The 5,220-nt window shown below is 63.0% G+C and overlaps 1 non-coding gene across 1 annotated transcript; it reads right to left on the reverse strand.

Moving 5' to 3' along the window:
* Positions 1-3,638: 3,638 nt before the first annotated feature.
* Positions 3,639-3,757, reverse strand: LOC131871569 (5S ribosomal RNA). The gene has a single exon (XR_009369783.1). It is a non-coding gene; the product is annotated as a 5S ribosomal RNA (ribosomal RNA).
* Positions 3,758-5,220: the final 1,463 nt, after the last annotated feature.

Here is a 5,220-nt window from a genome sequence, read left to right on the forward strand (position 1 = left end):
GAGCGCTCCGAAGTGTGCTCCAAGGTGCGGCGTGCACGAAGTCGGAGCCCGGTTTGCCCCGGGTGCGCACCTCGCGTGCACCTTCGCCGCGGTGGGCACCATGGCGTGCACGAAGTCGGAGCCCGGTTTGCCCCGGGTGCGCACCTCGCGTGCACCTTCGCCGGGGTGGGCACCTTGGTGTGCAGACCTTGGCTGGGTTGCGCGCCCTGGTGGGCACCATGGTGCGCACCAAGGAGCGCTCCGAAGTGTGCTCCAAGGTGCGGCCTGCACGAAGTCGGAGCCCGGTTTGCCCCGGGTGTGCACCTCGGGTGGGCACCTTGGTGCGCATGCCTTGCCTGGGCTGCGCACCAGGGCGGGCTCAAGATGGCACCCGCGTTCCTTTTTTTTCACTATCTTTCAAAACGGAAATTTTAAAATCTCATTTTTTTTTGCCTTTTTCTGGAAATTAGTGAAGGCAGCGCATCAAAGGTGCGCACCTCGCTGCCCACCACGGTGCGCAACGCCGGTGGGCACCCGGGAGTGCTTCGAAGTGTGCTCCAAGGTGCTGCGTGCACGTTGTCGGAGCCCGGTTTGCCCCGGGTGCGCACCTCGCGTGCACCTTCGTCGGGGTGGGCACCTTGGCTGGGTTTGCCCCGGCTGCGCTCCGAAGCGGGGTTATTGGAGCGCCGCCTCTTTTTTTGTCGGAGCGTTTGGTGGGGTTTCTCGCATTGGCTCTTCCGAGGCCCGGTTGCCACCCTGGCGCGCACGAAGTCGGAAGTAGGGTTAATTGCCCGGGTGCGCACCTTTGCCAGGGTGGGCACCTTACCTGGGCTGCGCACCAGGGCGGGCTCAAGATGGCACGCGCGTTCCGTTTTTTTCACTATCTTTCAAAACGGAAATTTTAAAATCTCCTTTTTTTTTTGCCTTTTCTGGAAATTAGTGAAGGCAGCGCATCAAAGGTGCGCACCTCGCTGCCCACCTTGGTGTGCTCTGAGGTGCGCACCCGGGAGCGCTACGAAGTGTGCTCCAAGGTGCGGCGTGCACGTTGTCGGAGCCCGGTTTGCCCCGGGTGCGCACCTCGCCTGCACCTTGGCCGGGGTGGGCACCTTGGCTGGGTTTGCCCAGGGTGCGCTCCGAAGCGGGGTTACTGGAGCGCCCCCTCTTTTTTTGTCAGAGCGTTTGGTGGGGTTTCTCGCATTGGCTCTTCCCAGGCCCGGTTGTTGGGTGCGCTCCCACCCTGGCGCGCGCGAAGTTGGAAGTTGGGTTAATTGCCCGGGCGCGCACCTTCGCCAGGGTGGGCACCTTGGTGCGCACACCTTGGCTGGGCTGCGCACCAGGGCGGGCTCAAGATGGCACCAGCATTCCCTTTTTCTCACTATCTTTCAAAACGGAAATTTTAAAATCTCGTTTTTTTTTTGCCTTTTATGGAAATTAGTGAAGGCATCGCATCAAAGGTGCGCACCTCGCTGCCCACCTTGGTGTGCTCCGAGGTGCCCACCACGGTGCGCAACGCCGGTGCGAACCCGGGAGCGCCCCGATGTGTGCTCCAAGGTGCGGCGTGCACGAAGTCGGACCCCGGTTTGCCCCGGGTGCGCACCTCGCGTGCACCTTGGTGCGCACACCTTGGCTGGGTTGCGCGGCCTGGTGGGCACCATGGTGCGCACCAAGGAGCGCTCCGAAGTGTGCTCCAAGGTGCGGCGTGCACGAAGTCGGAGCCCGGTTTGCCCCGGGTACGCACCTCGCGTGCACCTTCGCCGGGGTGGGCACCTCGGCTGGGTTGCGCGCCCTGGTGCGCACCAAGGAGCGCTCCGAAGTGTGCTCCAAGGTGCGGCGTGCACGAAGTCGGAGCCCGGTTTGCCCCGGGTGCGCACCTTCGCCGCGGTGCGCACCATGGCGTGCACGAAGTCGGAGCCCGGTTTGCCCCGGGTGCGCACCTCGCGTGCACCTTCGGCGGGGTTGCGCGCCCTGGTGGGCACCATGGTGCGCACCAAGGAGCGCTCCGAAGTGTGCTCCAAGGTGCGGCGTGCACGAAGTCGGAGCCCGGTTTGCCCCGGGTGCGCACCTCGCGTGCACCTTCGGCGGGGTTGCGCGCCCTGGTGGGCACCATGGTGCGCACCAAGGAGCGCTCCGAAGTGTGCTCCAAGGTGCGGCGTGCACGAAGTCGGAGCCCGGTTTGCCCCGGGTGCGCACCTCGCGTGCACCTTCGCCGCGGTGGGCACCATGGCGTGCACGAAGTCGGAGCCCGGTTTGCCCCGGGTGCGCACCTCGCGTGCACCTTCGCCGGGGTGGGCACCTCGGCTGGGTTGCGCGCCCTGGTGCGCACCAAGGAGCGCTCCGAAGTGTGCTCCAAGGTGCGGCGTGCACGAAGTCGGAGCCCGGTTTGCCCCGGGTGCGCACCTCGCGTGCACCTTCGCCAGGGTGGGCACCTCGGTGCGCACACCTTCTCAATGTTTTCTTGCCTTTTCTGGAAATTGGTGAAGGCAGCGCATCAAAGGTGCGCACCTCGGTGTGCTCCGAGGTGCGAACCCGAGAGCGCTCCGAGGTGCCCACGAAGTCGAAAGTCGGGTTAATTGCATTGTTTTCCCCGGGTGCGCTCCGAGGTGCGCAACATCGGCGCGCACCAAGGAGGGCTCCGAAGTGTGCTCCAAGGTGCGCACGATGGCGTGCACCTCTGGTGCGCACGATTCGGAGCTCGGTTTGACCGGGGTGCGCACACCTTGGCTGGGTTGCGCACCTTTTGTGCGCTCCAAGGTGCGCACGAAGTCGGAGCTCGGTTTGCCCCGGGTGCGCACCTTCGCCAGGGTGCGCACCTTGATGCGCACGCCTTGGCTGGGCTGCGCACCTTGGTGGGCGCCATGGTGCGCACCTTTCGTGCGCTCCAAGGTGCGCACGAAGTCGGAGCTCGGTTTGCCCCGGGTGCGCACCTTGGTGGGCGCCATGGTGCACTCCGAGGTGCCCAAGATTGGTGCGCACCAAGGAGCGCTCCGAAGTGCGCTCCAAGGTGCGCGCGAAGTCGAAAGTTGGGTTAATTGTCCGGTTTGCCTCGGGTGCGCACCTTGCGTGCACCTTCGCCAGGGTGGGCGCCTTGGTGCGCACACCTTGGCTGGGCTGCGCACACCTTGGCACCCGCGTTTCCTTCATTTTAAATTTTTTTTTTTTACAATCTCTCAAGTGGGAAATTCTATAATCTCAACTTTTTTTGCCTTTTCAGGAAACTTTTGAATGGAGCGCATCATTGGTGCGCTCCGAAGTGTGCTCCAAAGCTCTCTCCAGCTGCGTGCACCTGCCCCGGCCGCGCACCCGGCCCCGCCCAGCTTCGCTCACCTGTCCCGGGCGTCTGGTGCGGAACCTTAGAGTAAGAAACATCACCGTGCACCTTGGCCAACGTGCGCGACTCGACCGAGCGCGCACTGGCCGAGGTGCACACCGATTTCACCTGGGTGCGCGCGCAGCACCTCGGGCGCACCGGGGTGCGCGCACAACGCCCGGGTTGCACCGTGGCCTGTGTGCTCGGGGCGCCTCGGGTGCGCGCTCGGTGTCGCCCCCGCGCGCGCGGTAGTGCGGGCAGCGCACCCCGGCCCGGCCCGGCCCCGACGAGAACGCAAACGGGCAAAAGGTTTATTCAAATAGCATTGCGACGCCCGGCGAAAAACTAAAAAAGGGTGCAACACCGGGACTTCCCGGGAGGTCACCCATCCCAGTACTACTCCGGCCCAAGCGCGCTTAACTGCGGAGTTCTGATGGGATCCGGTGCACTAACGCTGGTATGATCGCACCCGTTATGAGCTTGTCGCAGTGTGTACTTAGCAAACCGCGACCCACGTGCGAATCCACCCCGGCCACCCACCCCCGTCGAGGTGCACACCCTCCCTCGCGAAGTGCGCCCCGTTCGCCAAGTGTGAGCCCTGCCCGGGTGCGCGCACCTTGCTAGGGCGTCGGGTGTGCACCCGGCCCGGCCTACGTGCGTGCACCTGGAGGGGGCGTCGTGTGCGTGCAGTGTCCCGTCTGCAACGCGGTGCCCACACACCACCTCGGGCGCAACGACCTGCGCTCACATGTGGGCCGAGTGCACCTTGGTGCATGTTCGGGGCGCCTCGGGTGCACGCTCGATCTTGCCCCGGTGCACCAAGGCGCTCGGTTTGCCCCGGGTGCGCACTTGGTGCAAGGTGGGCACCCAAAATAGGGATCAAGCACCAAAACACAAGTTTCGGGATGCAAAATGGGACCCAAGGACCACAAATGCGTTCCAAGACCCATGATGGGTCCACGAGAACAAAAATGTGTTCCGAGACTTAATAAACAAATATTGGGTTTTAGGAGAAGAAACATGCTCTGATGCCCAAAACGAGAATCGACCCCGAAAAGGCCACAGGCCAAAAGTGGGATGCGAGACAAAAAAAAATGGGACCCGAGGACCAAAATTGGGTTCCCAGGTCGAAGACAGGGCAACCGGACAAGAAACGACCTCTAAGGCTCGAAATGAGTCCCGACGACTAAAACTTGACAAGAAGCACCCATCAGGCACCCAACTCGACACCCATGGGATGCCGACCCACCCGGGCTTCCACCTAGCACACCTTGGCACCCACCCACCCTCGCACCCAACCTCGCACCCAACTTAGCACCTTTGAACCCACATTGGCACTCACCCTGACCCTGGCACCTTGGAACCCACATTGGCACTCACCTTGACCCTGGCACCCACCTTTGCACTCACCTTGGGACCCACCCTGGCTCCCACCTCGGCACCCACCCAGACACCCACCTTGGTTCCTTGGCACCCACCTTGGATCCTTGGCACCCACCCCGACACCCACCTTGGCACGCAACTTGGCTACTTGCCACCCACCTTGGCTCCTTGACGCCCACCCCGACAACCACCCCGTGACCTACCCTGGCTAGGGTTGGTGCACACCCACCCTGGTGCCCACCTTGGCACCCACCCTATGACCCACCTTGGCACGCACCTTAGTACCCACCCCGTTACCCACCCTAGGACCCACCCCGTGACCCACCTTGGCCAGGGTGGGTGCCTTGGTGCGCACAACTTGCCTGGGCTGCACACCAGGGCGGGCTCAAGATGGCACCCGCGTTCCGTTTTTTTCACTATCTTTCAAAACGGAAATTTTAAAATCTCATTTTTTTCTTTTTTTTGCCTTTTCTGGAAATTAGTGAAGGCAGCGCATCAAAGGTGCGCAATGCTGGTGCGAACCCGGGAGCGCTCCGATGTGTGCTCCAAGG

Source organism: Cryptomeria japonica, unplaced genomic scaffold (genome assembly GCF_030272615.1).
Source record: "Cryptomeria japonica unplaced genomic scaffold, Sugi_1.0 HiC_scaffold_427, whole genome shotgun sequence".
In the NCBI taxonomy this organism is placed as follows: Eukaryota; Viridiplantae; Streptophyta; class Pinopsida; order Cupressales; family Cupressaceae; genus Cryptomeria; species Cryptomeria japonica.